General features: G+C 36.5%; 1 pseudogene; it reads left to right on the top strand.

Annotated features, from left to right (window-relative positions):
* Positions 1–12150: 12150 nt before the first annotated feature.
* Positions 12151–18826, top strand: LOC118547454 (RNA-binding protein EWS pseudogene; annotated as a pseudogene).
* Positions 18827–19845: the final 1019 nt, after the last annotated feature.

The following is a 19845-nucleotide window of genomic DNA, read 5'->3' as shown; positions in this document are numbered from 1 at the left end:
ACCCTATAAGGCCTAGGAGCTATGAGAAAATATCACAAATACAATCTTTTCTGGCAAGATCAGTGTGGGAAATTATTGTCTCAGAATCTGCATTTCTTCAGGGAAGTATTTTTTCTCCTGTAGCAAGGAGACAACTGGTATGTGTTGATGTTTATCGTTAGTGTGTTATGATGGGCTGATCTGGAGGGAAGCATTCATCAAACCCCACTATGACACAAAGGCCAGCAGCGAGTGGTGGTAGGAAGTTATTGGAGGCAACAAATGGTACATTGGTAAGATGTGGTGGTTGACACAGGTTGGATAATGGTAAGGCATAGTTGAACCTTACCCTTCAAAGTAAGTGTTGAACAGAGGTCCAACAGAAACTTTCATTTATTTACCATCTCAGAAAGAAGTAGAGAACTATATAGATCAGATTTTGCTATTACTGTATTTTATAGTCATTGTTACATATTCATGTTCATAATTTATGTAACTTTAAATCCAAATTCCTGCAGGCTTTGTATTATAGTCTTTAAAACAAAGGGGGCTTTTTTTTTCTCTAGGGTCCCCAGAAAGGGGACCTTTAGATGTAAATCTAAAGACAGCATTTAATTCCAGAGCCAAGTGTAAGGGGGGATGAAAGGAGTAGCTGGGAATCAGAAAGAGAGAAAAGCAAGATGACACCTTTGTGCCTACGTCAAAAAAAAAAAAAAAAAAAAAAGAAGGGCTATAGAGAACTTGACTAGGCCCACCTGTGAGTGCCATGGAAAGATTTGGAGTCAGCTACCAGAAAACTGGCTCCGCATCACTGCTGCAGGTAAGTACATTAGGCCCTGCCTGGGGCTGTGTAGTTTTTCCACTTCCACAAATCTTACAGAAAAGTTCAACGTGGTAATCATTAATCTGAGCAATATTTCTTATGAAGAGGCTAAAGCAAATTGGAGTGTCAGAAATCTGGAAAGTGAATGACATTTTGAAATTTTCATGATTGATTTTACTGTTACGGAAGAACAAGTAATAAAGCAGCTCTAATTCTGACAAAAGAGTGGGGAGGGGAGGTAAGAGGAGATTGAGTGACTGTAGTAGAAAGATGGTGGCAGCAGAAAAGCAACTTCACATATTCAACTTTGGCTTGTAAGTAACTGATTTATTTCTCTATTATGAGAAGAGGGTTAATATTAGAATAGTGGCAGAACCTCATCTTTAAAATGAGAAAAATAATAAAATCTGTAGAGTGTTGATTTATCAAGTAAATGCAATGACTTCTCTAAAGGATAAAGGAGCTTTAAAAAATTTCTGCCTTTTTGTTTGTGAATTTTAAACTCATTCTTTATGGGTCAGTAATTCTAGATCTTCCTCTTAGGATCCAGTTATTTGATTTCTAATGAAATATTAGGTCTTAACTATTCATAGAAATTTCAGACATTCTAAAAGGTTTTAGAGATCCGATAGATTCTAAGCTATGGTATCTCTTCATTTTTCCCTTCTGAGCTGTTCTTTGCACCTGTCCCAGCCCCCTTCTTCCTCAGGACTCCCTGAGGTAAGAAAATCATTATCCCTACTCATTACCAGTCTCATTTTTTTTTAATTTAGAGGTAACACAGGATGTGTACATATGTCAATAAGATACCATTTGCCTTACGGGCACACATACATCTTTTTACCATAGTTATTCTGGCTTAGGAATCCCTCGTATTATGTTTTTGGTGGTTTGCCTATATTCTATCTCATGGGAACCACACTTGTAATAAAACAACCATATAATTTATAGTGGCAAATGTTACTTAAGATTGAGAAACATTCTTAAATTAAGGTAGATCATTATTTTAGTTGCCTAAGGTAAAGAATTCTTGCCAGAACTCTAAGATGTTTGGTTTGGATGACTTTTTTTTCTTTAGACACATGATTAGTTCACTGTTTCAATACAGTAAAAAGAGTTCTTTTTCCTAAGGATTATAGATCCCTGCTTATTCTCACAACCTCTTTTTCTAAAAATATAACAGAAGAAAACCAATAAAGCAGTATTGGATTTACTGAAACTTTTATTAAATTTTATTTGTTAAATCTTAAGGCATGAAATTCTAAAATAGAATTATTTTACTCTTTTCAATTTACTGTCATTGTTGCAATAAAACAATTGGGAGAAATAATTTTCTAAACTAAATGCTTTGTTTTTTAGTTATCCATGATTATTTTGTTGTTTGCCCTAAAGTAAATACTATTTTGTTTTGTTTTGTTTTTAACTATCAGTGATTATTTTTTTGCCTGTCCACAACTTTTAAAGCACTGTACTTCATTAGGGGTGGGAATAGGTAATCTTCATAAAAATATTTTTTCACAATTTAAAAGTAAATTTTGAAGTGCCAACTAAATGGTTTATGAATTTCAAGAATACGCTTGTAGAGCCAAGTATATTGCTATGGTAATAATAAAGTACTGTAACTTCATAATAATTGCTGTAATAACATACTCACTCTTGTCAGAACAAATGAAGGTAGTTCCTATAACCTATCAAATGAAATCATTATAGTTGTAGATATTAAACATAAGGTTTCTTATAAGTTGATTGGTTTCTATTTAAAAGGAACCATCTTGTTAACCTGAACATGCTTACATCATAATAATTATGATCCTTATTTATTTTCTAACATATCAGTCAATAAATGAATTACTGGTCACAATATTAGACAGGCAGATAATACAGCTCTTAAATTCAATTAGTATTTCTGTGGGCCCTTCTGCTTATAGTGTTTTAATTTAATTTAATTTAATTTAATTTAATTTAACTGAGACAGAGAGAAAACAGGGGAGGGCAGAGACAGAGGGAGAAGCAGACTCCCTGCTGAGCAGGGAGCCCGATGTGGGACTCGATCCCAGGACCCCGGGATCATGACCTGAGCCGAAGGCAGTTGCTTAACCAACTGAGCCACCCAGTCGCCCCTGCTCATGTGGTTTTAACATAGAAAATCTGATCACCATTTCCCTGTTGGACTTTTCCCTTTCTTCTTTAGATGATTTCCACAGTCCATTTCCACATAACATGGACTCAGATGTTAGACCTCTCTGATTCTTCCACTGGCTGCTTAATTCTTCCATCTCTTTATTCTCTGAGCTGGGAATTTCATTATTTTTCTCTCCTCATAGCCTTTCCTTCAGTAAGACGTGGCTTTTATTTTTTTCTGAGCCCGGTTAGACATCTTCATAATTTGGTGCCAGAAAAATGCCAACAACACTGTTTTGTTTTGTTTTGTTTTGCTGTAGAAGTTGCACTAGACAAGAAGTGTATAGATCTGATTCCCACCCACAACGTCTATTACACTTTGGTTGGATGATCATACTCTTGTTCAGGGATTTAGAATTGTCCTGTTAAATGGAGGAGGTGACATTGGTTGTCTTTAAAATCTTTGCAGCTTTATGTTCAGTCTACCAGTATCAGTAGGCCTCAATAGATTCCCATTTCGTCAAAGTGAATGTAATGGAACAAAGATTATTTATTCCTTGGACCACGTTTACTCTATGATAAATGAGTCTTTTAGGAAAATTCTCTAAATAGGGCTTCAGAACTGCTCCTCAGCCCCTACTCTGTAATTGTATTTTTCTTCTATTAGGCAGTCCTGGGAACTATATATATATATCACCACTTCAGCTAATTACCTTATTTCATGAACTACTACTATTCTCTCATAGCCTACTAAATAACATAAAAATCTTTCCTCTCTAAATTGTGAAGAATCATCTTTCCTGGCTTCAATAATTTCCTGGAATTTGTTTTTTCACACAATGCTGCATTTCATGCGACACTACATAGGTAACACTCACTCCTCACTCAACTTAGACTTCAGCATTTCTCAATTACAACATACAAGACCCAAGTTAATTTCATATATAAAATATGCAACAGAAAAAAAACTTGGTTGTTACTTATTCCCACTTGCCTCCTAAATAGATTATATTAATTGGATAAGTGTGACTAACACTGACATTTAAGTACTTCAGCATTAAAAAGTGGGCATATGGGAGTTAGTCAGTTAACGTTACAACTTGATGCAGTTAGTATTCTAATCAAGAACCCGGACCCAGGGGTGATGGGTTACCATTTTATCAGAAAGGTCTTAATTCATATTAAATTTTTATCCTGATGAAGCCAGATGCTTTGATAATTAGCATAATAATATTAATAGTTTGTTGAGCTATTATTAGCATAATGAATGTTAAAAATGGGTTTCCACGGGTGAAATTACAAGTATTCAAGATCTGTGGATTTGCTAAATTCTTTAGAGACACTTTCTTCGAATGAACAGTGTATAAGACTCCAGCCAGGTCTGGGGCCTTTGTCTAGGAAGGGAGGCCAAGGTTTCATTTCCCAAGTGGTTTTATGTCCTGCCATCATTAGAAGGACTCCTGGTTGCCTGGTGACAACTAGGTTAAAAGATTTCTCCTTCTGGCATAATTCTGAGTGAACTCTTTGGAATGATGTCAAGTGAACATGTCATGGAGACGACCTCTGAAAAAACAGGGGTATATCATGAATCTTGCCAAACAGTGTGAATGAAAGAGTTTTATGCCTGCACAATAATGCATGATTGTTTACCAAACGTCTATATGTGGCAGATATGATCCGAGAATCTGTTTACTTTCGTTATAAACTGGTCGTGATGCTACATGGCAGACTGAATTCTGACTACCACAAACTTCTTTGAGAGCGACTAATAAATGAACTAAGAGCTGTTGATGACTTTTTTGGCTTGGGTTGCTTGGCCACAGAGCCTCTGTGGGTGATCACCTTGAAAGGTGTGGCTGCAAGTTGAAGACAGAAGTAAGAAACATGAATTATACTGCAAAAAAAGGGGGAGCGTTTGAGAGTGGGAATGTTTAGAAAGAAAGAGACAGGGACAAGAGAAGTGGCCGCATGTGGCTATTGAGCACTTAAAGTGCAATTAAATTGTTTCCCTACTTCACCACTCATATTGAAATGTGAAATATACTTATCAGTATTAATAATTAAATGTTACTAATGAAAAAATTAAAATGCTGGAAGAATACTTTGTTGAATTAATAGAATTTTAGAGCCAGGCATAGCTTTTCCAAGCAAAACAAAACCAGATAATAATTTTTGACATTTTCAGTACATAAAAACATAAAAGAAAAGATACACAGTGTTTAAAAAAAAAAAAGGAGAAAATGTCAATTTGTATTGGCAGCATTGAGCAACCGAAATAGCATATAGCTCATTTTCTAAGTTAAATAGTATATATACACAAAGCCACAATAAAATAATATGATGCATACTGTAATTATAATCAGAAAAGACTAAGAAAGAGTAGCTTTCAAAAAAAAAAAACTATAGATGTACAAATAGATTTTCAACCTCATTCATACATAAAGATACAAAAATAAAGCATGAGATTCTATGTTTTTCCCATCAGATAGACATATATGAAAAGTGGTCTAATACCCAGTATTGGTGAGAGGGTAGGTAACTAAGAACTGCCACAAATTTTGGGTGGGGATGTAAAAGGATGTAAGGAAAGAAATTTGGCCATATCTATCAAAATGTATAATGCAGGTACTCTTTGTTCCAGCATTTCATATCTATTAATGTGATATTGGACAGACTCAGAAGAATTATCAAAACATATGTTCAAAACTATTCATTGCAGCATTATAATTTAAACAACTAGAAATAAAATCAATAACCAGTATTAAGTAGAAAACTGGTGAAATGAGTTATATGTGTCAATACCATGGCATATGATAAAGTTTTTATGCAGGCAAAAAAATGACTATCTATATTGACATAGACAGAGCTCATGTAAAAATTAAAACAGAATCATTGTAAGCATATTTGTATAGTTTTTTAAATATATTAATTAAATTATTTTAGTAGAATACATAAGAAACTCAATAGTGGTTAATTTTTTTAAAGATTTTATTTATTTATTTGAGAGAGAGAGAGAGTGAGAGATAGCATGAAAGCGGAGAGGGTCAGAGGGAGAAGCAGACTCCCCACTGAGCGGGGAGCCTGATGTGGGACTTGATCCTGGGACTCCAGGATCATGACCTGAGCTGAAGGCAGTCGCTTAACCAACTGAGCCACCCAGGCACCCAATAGTGGTTAATTTTTGAGAGAAGTCAGAGTAGGGCCAGGTAGGTGAAGTACTTTTACTTTCCATTTATAATGTCTGAATCACCTGAATGATATATGGTACTTTTATTTTAAAATAATAACAAACATGTGGTTGTTCTTTAAGTGTCCAATAATATAAATTACGAAGAAAATTTTAGGCATGAATACACATTTGATGAGCTTGAGGAATAATATTATTACAGGTAAATGTTTTAGGAGCTCTTATAGCCTGTTACAGCGTAGGCATTAGTTATCTGAGATATCAAATTACTTATTATTTGAATATTATCCCTAGTTAAAATAATAGTAAATATAAAAACGTATGAATTTTGGCCCTAAAATAACTTACAAAGACTATAATTACAGGAGTGGAATTTAGTGATTCATCACTTACATATAACACCCAGTGCTCAAATTCTACTCCCGAAGCCAATATTACACTATATGTTAACTAACTAGAATTTAAATAAAAAGTTGAAAAAAATATTAATATATACATATATATATTTTTAGAGGGGGGGCAGAGGGAGAGGGAGAGAGAAAATCTTAAGCAGGCTCCATGCCCAGCATGGAGCCTCATGTCACAACCCTGAGATCATGACCTGAGCTGAAATCAGGAATCAGGTGTTTAACTGACTGAGCCACCCAGGTGCCCCTAAAGTATTAATATATATAAAAAGAACTATAGTTACATGGTGGTTTAGGTGATTGGAAGAGATCTTTAGTTACTTTAAGAATAAAGTAAGTTGCTATTTATAAAATTACAAATCTTTCTTCATGGCTTTCATATTAAACAAAACTAAAACATTGGTTATAGTGAATACACATGAGAATTTTTTTTCTAGGTGTACAGTAGGTATAATTCAAGTTACACAGTATTTAGAAGAGAGAGAACCAGCAATTTTCTTTCATGGGACCATTGGATTTCTGGGACAGAGAAACCAATTTTTGGTATATTACTAATCTGGATTGGATTGTATAATTTGATTTATCAGGAGGAAAAGAGAATTATAGATATCTTTTAATTAGATTTGAATTGAGATGGGAATAATTATTTATTATCACATGTTTAGAAGATAAAAGGCATTCAATAAATATTTGTGGAAGGAATTAATAAATTACTGGGTGAATATATGACCTATAATACAAAACAGCAACTTAAAATTTCTTATTATGGATGACAAAAAAGGTATTTTATTCTAAATAAAACATTAGCACTCATCCATCTCCATTTAGGCCTAATAAACACACACACACACACGTGGGATGGACAAACAGGTTAGGTAAACTTGATATCATTATTTAGAATAAAATTAGCACATATAAGGTGAGTTGATGACCAAGTAGAGGATATACTAAAGATCTAAAGAATATAATAAATGGATAAAGAAGATGTGGTATATACATACAATGGAATATTATGCAGCCATCAAAAAAATGAAATCTTGCCATTTGCAATGACATGGATGGAACTAGAGGGTATTATGCTAAGCAAAATAAGTCAGTCAGAGAAAGACAAATATCATACGATCTCACTGATATGAGGAATTTGAGACACAAGACAGAGGATCATAGGGGAAGGAGGGAAAAGTGAAACAAGATGAAACTGAAGAGGGAGACAAACCATAAGAGACTTTTAATCTCAGGAAACAAACTGAAGGTTGCTGGAGTGGAGGGGGGTGGGAGGGATGGGGTGGCTGGGTGATGGACATTGAGGAGGGTATGTATTATGGCGAGCGCTGTGAATTGTGTAAGACTGATGAATCACAGACCTGTACCCCTGAAACAAATAATACATCATATGTTAATAAAAAAAATTTTTTTAAATAAATTGCTAAAAAAATAAAGAATACAATAACTGACTAAAAAATAAATAAATGATAAAATAGATATAATTTACTATCTGTCTCTATCTAAAAAAATGATGACTTAGCAATAATCATATTATTTTTGTCAATTTAGATGCAAAATTTAAAAAAAAGTAGAACCAACAGTTTCATCTGAATTTTTCCATATTGAATCTTTCAGGGATCAGATTAACTAAATTATTGCCATATATCCATTTACCCTGTGTAGAAAAGTTTATAAGTCACATATTTAGAGTTTTCAACCATATTTTATATAAAAATAGATCTATTTGGACAGAATTCATAATGCCACACTCTTTAGAAAGAAGACCAATGTGAATAAAAATCACATATTTGTACCCAGAACTCTTACTTAATTCCATGAATATATATTTCTTGAATGAGTTAGAAATATTAATTCAAATGAGTAGGCATTTTTTTTTTTGCTTTTTGTTTTCATTCCTTAAAGGTGGTATACCTCCATTAACATTCATCCTGATATCCTGCATGTTATAACAAGACAAGAACCATTGTTCAGCTGAATAAATGTTATCAAGGAATAATAATATTTTGATAAGCCTATATATGTTCTCTAGGGAAGAAAACATGTTTGAAGAAAACATCCCCTGTTTTCTAATTGTTAATAACTTATAACCTAAATCAGCTTTCTAAGTGGCTGCTCTGGAATAAAAATTCCCATAAAATACCTGTATAATCTCAGAACAGAGTATCACCGTCAGCCTAAATTAAAATGCAAGCAGCAGATTTAGTGTGTTAAAAATAAGAAGAAAAAGTAAATATGAGGATCAGAGCAGGCGGGGAACACTGAAATTTCATTTGTCTGGGCCATTTTCATCATGTCTGCCGGCCTTAGCAGTAGGAGACAACTTTTAAATCCAAGGTGTATACCTGCATACTCATTTAGGGAGATGTCATCACCTTTTCTTAATTGAAATACTTCTCTATTTAAGCTCAGTTCTTAAAAACTGAAATTTAGGAATTCATCTACTTGTGTGTTTAGCACATATTTGGATTTAGAAGGATATACTTATTTGTGAAAATATGACATGCCCAATCAGATGTGTGTTGAAAACAGATTAACAAACCATTCTAACTCTACTTATAGTTATATTACCTTCAAAAACTTATTGTTAGACCATTCTAAAACTTCCATAACTTAGTTACTACAGAACTGCCTAAGGGCATATAAAACAATTTACCAAATTGTGCAATATAGTTATTTATAATAAAATACAATTCAGGCATTTATTTAAATATCCAGGATACAAATCTAATTGTATTAGACTGTGATCAGGCTAAATGACTATTGGTATCAAACGTGGAGTATAATAAATGAGTATAATCAAGGCTAAAATAATAGTATAGATGAGGAAGGGAAATTGTACTGAATTATGTTGGGAAAAATCAGAGTGGTAACATTTGAGTTGTGTCTTAAAGAAATAAATTTGACTTTACTTTAAAAAACTATTCTAATTTTTTAGAAAGGCTTTTACCTTTTCATAGGTACTTATAGCCTTTATTATGAAAAGTAACTTTTAACATATTATGTTAAATATACCTATAAATAGCTAAACCTTTCAAGAGAGCACTATCTAGTTTTTTTCTAAATAATATCAACCCCGAAAAAAAAAGATGTTTCTCAAGATTCAACAAGATTCATGAAGGAGCATGTGTTTATTTCAAGGTCTATCATTCCTGAGAGATACAGGCCCAAGCCTGCTTGGTCTGTGACAGCTAATAATATCTCAGAATTGAAAAGAACTATTATTTTTATATTAGTTATGCCCTGTACCTGTACCTGTTTGACGAATTAAGTCCCAAGCTTTGAAAGTCTGACTTTACGAGCAAGTTCAACTTCTGGTCATCGAAGGCAATTTAGCTGCCGCACAACTAAAACAGCAGTGGTTGTCCTAAATCTGTTGGTGCCTGAGGAAAGGAGAATGAGACAGTTTCTAATCTGAATGGGACGTAGGTGGTGGGTGGTGGGCAGGCGTGCCGATGTCGAAGGATGAAGCTCTTTTGAAAATGTCATGTACACAACAGGAGTCTTAGAGGTTTTATTTGAGAGAGTGGAGTCTTAACTTGAAGGAGGGGCCAAATCACCTGTGTGCAAGAAGCCCATCTTCTGACTGTAGTCCTTCTTCACAGGAGAGCAACGTATTCATCTTCAAGGAAAGCCCAGTTGGGCAAGTTTTTTGGGAACAGTGTCCATGGTGCCCTAAAGTACCAAGGCATCCAGGTTGGGGAGCCCTGGCTTAAATCAGTGAGGCGGTTTCAACTGGAGAGGAACATAAAGAAAATGATGATCTAGTCCCTGGTGGCTGTTCAAAAGCTCTTTAAAGTTCATTGACATTATAAAACACCAAAGGCAAATTCACTCAGTTCATTTTAAACTTGAAAAGAAAGATGGGTGGGGGGGATAATTTGAGCACCTTCATCTCAGTGGGGAGTTGTAAATCACTCTAGTCCTTAAAACATGAAAGGAATTTATTTCACTGCAGAATGTCTCTTAATTTTGTCGTTCTGTGGATGAAAGGACTTTCCATAGAAACTGAAAAAGAATATTGTAATAGAGCCGCCAGCATAAAAGCATATAAAGTTAATTCTTTCATATGGCTTTTTAAACATACCAATAAAATTCTGTAGCTTTTGACGACCTTGTAAGCAACAGAATTACAAATGGGAGTAATTTGAGTTTTCATTATCTAGTCCTCCTGATCCTGAAAGGTAATAAAGGAGTAAGTTTTAGTGAAAAAGCCTATCGTAATAGGCCAGGCTTGAAACTTGCAATAAACATGATGGGACTGCATTGATGGCAAAGGATTCTTAGCAAGACGTAACAGGGTGGAATTAGTGTTGGAGCAATTATTTTAGCAGTATGCTCATTTTCTTTATGTAATGTATGACCTTAATCACTTGTAGGCAAATTCAATCATGAGGCAATGCTCCTGCTATTTACACTTAGTAACATGGCAGTGCACGGTGGATGAAAATTCTTCACACATGGCTTCTTCTTCCACAAAGGAAGTTTCCTATAGCTTTTTATTTGTTTTCAATTTTTCAACTCAACAAAAGGATGGGGATCTGGCTTTTGAAAATAAGCCCTTGGAAAGGAGCCACAGATAGGTGTCAACAAGCCTAGGCTTGCTTTCTCCTCCACAAAGCAATGCATTTCTTTTCTTTTGTGCTAAACAATATATGTGGGGAAATAGACCCCAGGTTCATGTGCAATTGAGACTGAACTTGATTGTTATTCAGCATTCTGAGTTATACCCAAGAATGTTCTGACCGTAGTGTACTAAGCCCAAGAACACAACCACAACAAAAATATAAAAGAAGGAGTTGATGAATATGGGTGTGGGTGGCAGTTTCATGTTGGTGGGCCAAGACGGGTCTGATGCAATGCTTCATGGAAGTGTTTGCCTCAAAACAGACTTTTCTATAGAATAAAAAAAGTTTCAGATAAAACTCTATATAAGTAGTATTAATTTGAGAACACTATAAATTTCTTTAGATTTAAATTCCAGCTGGCACATGCTTCAGGTCTTCTATATTCTCATAATATTTTATTTATATCTCTTACCATTCAGTACTACCTATTTCTGTTATTAGATGCTTACTTAGCTCCTTTAGGATAAGAACTAATTAGGGTTTATCTTTGTATCTCCAATATCTGCCCTATGCCTGGTACATACAATAGTTAACAAAAAATGACCTTAATATATGTAAGACATAATGAGTCCTTTGTTTGATAAATAAATGACTTAAGTCTTGAGAGACAGAGAGATATTTATTGTCAGACCATTCATAAATTAGACACCAGCTTTTATGATTATCCCAAACCTTCCACAGACTCTCCAGTTAAAGATACTCTAGAAACCTTATATTAAAACCGTTAGTCAAAATACTCGTCTCAACAAAACTAACTGACCAAAGATTTAGAGTTATGTGTTGAAGGGATTGGGGGAAATAGGGAAACAAGAGCATTCAGAGGATGGATTTAGCAAAGTATTTTCATCATACCTAAAGTATCTAGGTATGATATATAAATATCTAACATATTAGACATTTAATATATATGTGTATGTATATATATATATATATATCTAAAAATTCTAGAACATGCAGATTTATGGGATTATTGGACTCAAGTAAAGAGACTGCATAGCACGAATGGAGCAATCTGCAACATTGTTTATGGGATACTTACAGATAATACGTAAATGTGGAAAAGATGATAGTGCAGTTAAATGTAAGTGAATCAATCACTATACATAATGGATGTCAATTTGAAAAGAGGTTTCTAACATCATGACACAGGCTCTATCTTTGTTTTATTTCACATTTGTAATTATCATCGGTGATTCTAACTTATCAACATGCTTGAAAACACAATATTGGAAAGGATTGTAAGTACAGGATTTATGATGACATATAATATTGACTGATCAAACCTAACTATATTTCTCTCTCACACACACACACACACACACACACACACACAATACATATTGAAAAAGAAAATTAGGGTTTTATTGGAAGTTACTTCAATTTAAGTCGATAGTATGATGTCAAATGAGCTAACCCCGGTATGCTCCTGAACTTATACTCATCTATCCATTGGGGATATCTTAGTCCTCTTATCTAGTTAGGTTAGGATACCACTGCGTACACTATTTCTGAGTACCACACCAAGAAAGACATTGAAAAAGACAAATCTTGCTCAAAAGAGAGAATCTTGGATGAAAAGGAAACCATGCTATAGGAGATCGTTTAGTGGAGAAAAGGGGAACATCTAAAAGCTGTTCATAAAGGCAAACACTCTACTCTAGACTAGAAGCGAGAAACTCCCTCAAGTCTGACTCCAAAAGAATTAGAAGCCTCCAAGCCCCTATCTGAGCTTCTCTTGCTGAGACACCAGGAGATTCTGTGCCCAAGTTGATATTAGAGTTCAAACTTTACAGTCAGATCATTGCAACTTTACAATCCTGATCTTTACATCTTGATCACCACTTATTATGGAAACCTCTCGTTTATATACTATTTACCCAGTCTCACTCTCATACAAAGCTGTTCTTTCCTTCCCACCCCCCTTGCCACACCTTTTAAATATGCCTAATGAATTACTAGTCTAATATTTAAAAATATTTATAAAACAAAATAAAATGAAAAGCCAACTCTTTCTACCTCTCTTACTAGAAGAAAACTCTTAAATCTTTCCCCAAAAGAAAATATTTGTTTTTCCACATGCTCAAGGTCTGGAAGGATCATAGTCATTACTGATTCCCAAACGCTTATACTCTACTCTCATGTAATATCCTGAAACCTCTGTTTACAGAGATGCTGTTTACAGAGATGCTGACACCTTTGAGTCATCTTAGACCCTGCATTCGCCCTCACACCTAATTCATCACATCCTGCTAAATATGCTTTTGAACTATCTCTTCTTTTCTATAGCGACTGCCCTAGGTCCAGACTATCATTACAACTTAGGTGGACTATTAAAGTAACTATTTAATTGGGCTCCTTGCCTTCATTCCTACCTGTCTTTACTTCACCTTTGATACCCCTGCAAGTAACAGCACATGAAAGCATGTTTAATTTATATCAGTAGAGTGTGGTTTGACTATATTTGAAAGTAGCTTCAAGGAGCAATTAATCATATTGTTATACTTGGTGAATAATCTGGAATGTCATTCTTCAGGTCACCAAATATAGAATCTGATTTGCTTGTAAAATAATTAGTTCCTCACCCCCATAGCTATAGTCCTACAGACTGAGTCCTTGGAAATCTAGCTCTGTACAAATGCTCCCTCTGACTTGAAGGGGGGAGATACTTTCTGAGGTGTTTTTTAAAGGGTTATCATTATCTATTTGGCTAAGGCATGGCTCTAAGTGCATGTGTCCACCCCTCACCACCACTCCTGCAAGTGCAACTACTCCTGGCTTTCATCAGGGAATAAGTGATCCACTGACACAGAAAATCTGTTTAAACTCCCCTTCCACTCCCACCCTTGACTCTCTTTGACAGTAAAGAAATTTGTCCTGGCCCACGTGTCATAGGACTAAAAGAACTTCCGGGCATGGAAGTTAAGGAGGAAATAGAATGAGTTTCTGATCTTCAGAACTGGAAACAGCTTTGAATTTAATCTGGGCATTGGGCTCATAGTTGAAAACAGATAACGAATCCTTGTTTAGTGGTTAGAGAAGCAGAGAAAGGAGGTACAGCTTTGACTGGAAAGGACTGAGCTCAGGAAAGACACAGAATCAGAAATTCCTAAGTGTTCCCTCCTAAGTTGAATGAGTCTTGTAACTAGCTAAATCTTGAACCAGTATGTTGCCCATCAAAAGTTAATACCCTTAAAAAAGCAATCACATTGTTGAGTACCAGTGTGTTAATAAACTGCAATAAGCTGTACTGCTGAGAAAAAAAATCCTGAAAAAGATTAAATATCAAGGTCACATTCCAACACTAGATAAACTTTCAGGAAAAAAATTGCCCAAACTGACAAAGAAGAGTATTGGATATGCTTTTAGTGGACCCTCTGGGTTTTAACAGATTCTACCAGGGTGTGTAGCTTTAACTGGCTTTCTACACACCAGGGTATGTAGTTTTAACTGGCTTTCTGCTGATTAGGGCCATTTTAAATCTCTGTAAAAGTAGAAGATAACATTAAAAAAAATGTTAGTAGTACAAATCAGTATGGCCCAGAAAAAAAGATAAAATTTATTTCTGCCCTCTAGAAAACATAACACCAAATATTACCCATTATTGCTGTATGGAAGATTAAGCAGTTTTGCATCTAATTAATCTTGCAGGTTAATTCCAGCATTTCTGAAGGCCCAATTGCCAAAACCTCCTCTGAATTCATTATAGTATCTTATTGGTTCCCTCATCAATTCATGAGTTAAATAAAATTTTTGGCTCATATTCATTTTATGTGAGAGTTATGATTTTGCATTTTTGTATATTATAAATTAATAGCTGTATAGTTAGAAGGAAACCCTGGGAAGACCAATCAATAAATTCAGTGAACTCTCTGATAGGAAGGTACAAAGATTTTGTCACCTAGCCAACAAATAGTGGTTGACTGACTTATTTCATGCAGATGAAATCAAGAAGATGAAGTAGGAAAATCTTGCCAAGCAAAATAATTTTACACTTTAGCTATCTAGATGTGTAGTATGTCTAAACATAGAAAGCTTTAATTTAGAGTTGCCTAAAGGCAGCAGGTGCTGGATATTTCTCATCATTTGGTTTCTATGTGAATGTTTCTTGCCAACAATGAAACTCCCCATTTTCTACTAGAGTGGTGAAATTTTGGTAGAGGAATTTTTGTTAATCAAGGGTAATGTTGCTTGGCATATTCATTTCTAAATATAAATTGCTTGGACCTTTTAATGAATGTTGCAGTGTATAATCACAAAACAACAATTCCAATAAATACATCTTCCCTCTCTTCAAAATAGCTATCCTGTCATGAAATTTAATCAAATACAATTTGACTCAATAAACATTTTTTATGTACCTACTCTGATGAGTAAAGCAATGTATTATGTTCTGTCAGTGCTGAAAGAAATAGACAAGGCAGGTATTTAATCTACAGGAGCTCCAGATCAACTAGCAGAGAATGAAATGCATAACTGTATGTAGAATGCAAGGTAGAATATAAGAATCCCAATGCTATATACCTGCCTTTCATTTATGGATGATTAATTGATATGCTTTTTGAAATACTGTGGTGAGGGGTGCCTGGGTGGCTCAGTCGGTTAAGTGTCTGCCTTTGGCTCAGGTCATGACCCAGGGTCCTGGGATCGAGCCCTGCATCAGGCTCCCTGCTTGGCTGGAGCCTCCTTCTCCCTTTCCCTCTGCCCATGCCCCCCACCCTGCTTGTGATCTCGCTCTCATTCTCTCTCTCTCTCTCTCTCCCTCTGTGTCAAATAAATAAATAAAATCTTAAAAAAAAAAAAAAGAAACACTGTGGTGAGATGAGATGTATTCCTTTCTTTAAAATGTGTACTCAGATTAATAAGAGAAATTCAAAAACTAAGAGATCCCATCATTTGAGTATTAAGCATTTGTCCTTTGTAGGAACTCATTTCAGTATCCCTGCAAATAAAGGAAGCAAGATAAGTACTGAGCAAGATGACAGGTGACTTCCTAAGTGGAACTGACCTTCCCAAATGACACTGAATTCACATTGTTCAGATGCTTGGTTTATGAATGTAGAGTTATCCCAAGTTATTTTTTTCTTTTAATCTTTATTTTAGATTAAATCAAAACTAAAAAAAAAAAATCCTTTCATTTCAAAAGAAGATCTCTGATAACTGTTAAAAGGCCATCAACACAAAGGAAAAATGGGGCTCATCATACACAAAGCAAACAAGAATGTGTTGTTGCTATCGACTTGCTTCACCATAGTGAAAACACAACCAGATCAATGCCAGTATAATGTGAGAAAAAACTAAATATGAAAAATCATGGCAGTCATTTGAATATAAAAAGAAGTTTATAATGGAGAAGCAGGATAATAAATTCATGGTTATAGACTAATGCTGTCTGAAGTTTCACTTTTCTCTGTAAATATTAATATTTTATTCAGATTCATGTAACATGTAAAAAAACACAAAGGATTTTTTTCTTGGATTTCTATCATTTTTACTTCTTTTGACAAAATTCAACTTGATTAAAATTTTTTAATCACTTTGCAATTTTCAAGAATGCCTGTCATCTAAAAATTAATGAGTGGAGATGGCTTGTGATCAGAACTATGCTTTAGGTAGATTATATTGGCCAATTTTCAAAGGAGTTGTTATGGTAAGTCAAGATTAAAGCTGGAAAAGGAGAGATCGAGAAGGAAGGAGAGAAAAAGGTGTCCACAGATTACAGTACCTACAGCCAAGCTGCAGCCCAGCAAGGCTGCAGTGGATACACTGCCCAGTCCACTCAAGAACATGCACAGACCACCCAGGCATATGGGCAGCAAAGTTATGGAACCTATGGACAGCCCACTGATGTCAGCTATACCTGGGCTCAGGCCACTGTGACCTATGGGCAGACCACCTATGCAACTTCTTATGGACAGCATCCTGCTGGTTATACTACTCCAACTGCCCCCCTCCACCCACCCTAGGCATACAGTCAGTTTGTCCAGGGGGACGGCACTGGTGCTCATGATACCACCACTGCTACAGTCACTACCACCCAGGCCTCCTAGGCAGCTCAGTCTGCATATGGCACTCAGCCTGCTTACCCAGCCTATGGGCAGCAGCCGGCAGCCACTGAACCTGCAAAACTGCAGGATGGTAACAAATCTGCTGAGACTAGTCAACCTCAGTCTAGCACAGGAGGTTACAACCAGCACAGCCTAGGATACGGACAGAGTAACTATAGTTATCCCCAGATACCTGGGAGCTACCCCTTGCAGCCAGTCAGGGTACCACCATCTTATCTTCCTACCAGCTGTTCCTCTGCACAGCCAACTAGTTATGATCAGAGCAGTTACTCTCAGCAGAACACCTATGGACAGCCCAGCAGCTATGGACAGCAAGTAGCTATGGTCAACAAAGCAGCTAGGGGCAGCAGCTGCCCACTAATTATCCCTCCCAAACTGGATCCTACAGCCAGGCTCCAAGTCAGTATAGCCAACAGAGCAGCAGCTACGGGCAGCAGAGTTCATTCCAACAGGACCACCCCAGGAGCATGAGTGTTTATGGGCAGGAGTCTGGAGGATTTTCTGGACCAGGAGAGAATCAGAGTATGAGTGGCCCTGATAATGGGGCAGGGGAAGAGGGGGATTTGATTGTGGAGGCATGAGCAGAGGTGGGCAGGAAGGAGGATGCAGTGGAATGGGTGTTGGAGCAAAGTGGCTTCAATATGCCTGGTGGGCCCTTGGTTGAAGGACCAGATCTTGATCTAGGCCCACCTGTAGATCCAGATGAAGACTCTGACAACAGTGCAATTTATGTGCAAGGCTTAAACGACAATGGGACTCTAGATGATCTGGCAGACTTCATTAAGCAGTATGGAGTTGTTAAGATGAACAAGAGAAACGGACAACCCACGATCCAGATCTACTTGGACAAGGAAACAAGAAAGCCTCAAGGTGATGCTGCAGTGTCCTGTGAAGACCCACCAACTGCCAAGATTGCCATGGAGTGCTTTGATGGGAAAGATTTTCAAGGGAGCAAACTTAAGGTTTCTCTTGCTAGGAAGAAGCCTCTGATGCACAGCATGCAGGGTGGTATGCCTCCCCGTAAGGGCAGAGGGATGCCGCAGCAACTCCGTGGAGGTCCGGGGAGCCAAGGAGGTCCTGGGGGCCCCAGTGGGTCACATGGGAGGCCATGGAGGAAACAGGGGTGGCTTTCCCCCAAGAGGGCCCCAAGGTTCCAGAGGGAACCCAGCCGGAGGAGGAAACGTCCAGCACCGAGCTGGAGACCGGCAGTGCCCCAGTCCAGGGTGTGGAAACCAGAACTTCCCCTGGAGAACAGAATGCAACCAATGTTAAGGCTCCAAAGCTTGAAGGCTTCCTTCCAACCACCCTTTCCACCCCTGGGTGGTGACCATGGCAGAGGCAGCCCTGGTGGCATGCAGGGAGGAAGAGGTGGCCCCATGGACTGCGGTGGTTGGGGTGGGATGTTCAGAGGTGGTCATGGTGGAGACAAAGGGGGCTTCCATGGTGGCCGGGGCATGGACCGAGGTGGCTTTAGTGGAGGAAGATGGGGCGGCCCTGGTGGGCTCCCTGGACCTTTGATGGAACAGATGGGAGGAAGAAGAGGCAGTCATGGAGGACCTGGAAAAATGGATTAAAGTGAGCACTGTCAGGAACACAGAGACCAGCCCTACTAGACACAGAGACCCCGCACAGCTGTTTTGACTACAGATTTATTTTTAAACCAGAAAATGTTTTAAATTTATAGTTCCACATTTATAATGTTGGCCACAGCATTATGATTATTCCTTGTCTGTACTTCAGTATTTTTTACCATTTGTGAAGAAACATTAAAACAAGTGAAATGGTAGTGGGACAAGTTTTTTCTTCCTTCTTTTAAAGATGGTTGTTTAAGACTAAATAATGGGAACCCGTTGTGAGCACGCTCAGTATCATTGTAGAGACCCAAGAGGGCCTCTAACTGTAACAGTGGTGTTTGTGATGTTTTGTTTTGTTTTTAAATAAAATTCCAAATGTTCATAAACAATAATAAAAAAAATTGAAGCTGGAAAAAACCATTAGGAAGCTATTCAATGTATAAGTAAAAAGTAAAGAATATCCACTGTAGGAGAGATTTTGTGGAAACGAATAGACTTGTTTCCGAATGTGCAGTTGCTAGTATTTTTGTCTTTCAGAATTAAATATAATTGGTTACTTTTTACCTATAGACATTCTCCCAATAGTAAACTAGTATTTTTGAATGTCATTGTTCACTTAAGCCTGCTTCAATTTATAACACATCAAAAAGTTTGTCATATTTGGTTCTAAACAACTATACTGATTTTTACAATGGCCTTTTGAAATTGCAACTGCCATGTGTTTTGATTAAGGAACTTGTCATATGAACATCCTAATGCTTCCCTTCTACCATTTCATAGATCTGAAAATTAATGGAAGAGTAACTACCTGTAAAAAAGGCTTTGGGTCTCATTAAACTCTAAAAATATTCTTAATTAGAATTTTTATTTTTCATACTAACTTTCCCACTCTTCTGCATATAAATTTTAGTCATAGCTCAAATATCCCTCACATATAAATGTGCTGAAAGGCTAGTAAAAATCTTTTGTAGGTGAGGTCTAAAGTACGGCAAGCTAAAACTAAAAAAGATTTAAATAATCTACCTCTTACTTCCTCTTAATCTTATCCTCACCCCAGG

Source organism: Halichoerus grypus, chromosome 6, assembly GCF_964656455.1.
Source record: "Halichoerus grypus chromosome 6, mHalGry1.hap1.1, whole genome shotgun sequence".
NCBI lineage: Eukaryota > Metazoa > Chordata > Mammalia > Carnivora > Phocidae > Halichoerus > Halichoerus grypus.
Note: the sequence above shows the minus strand (reverse complement) of the source record. Positions and strands in the feature narration are given on the sequence as shown.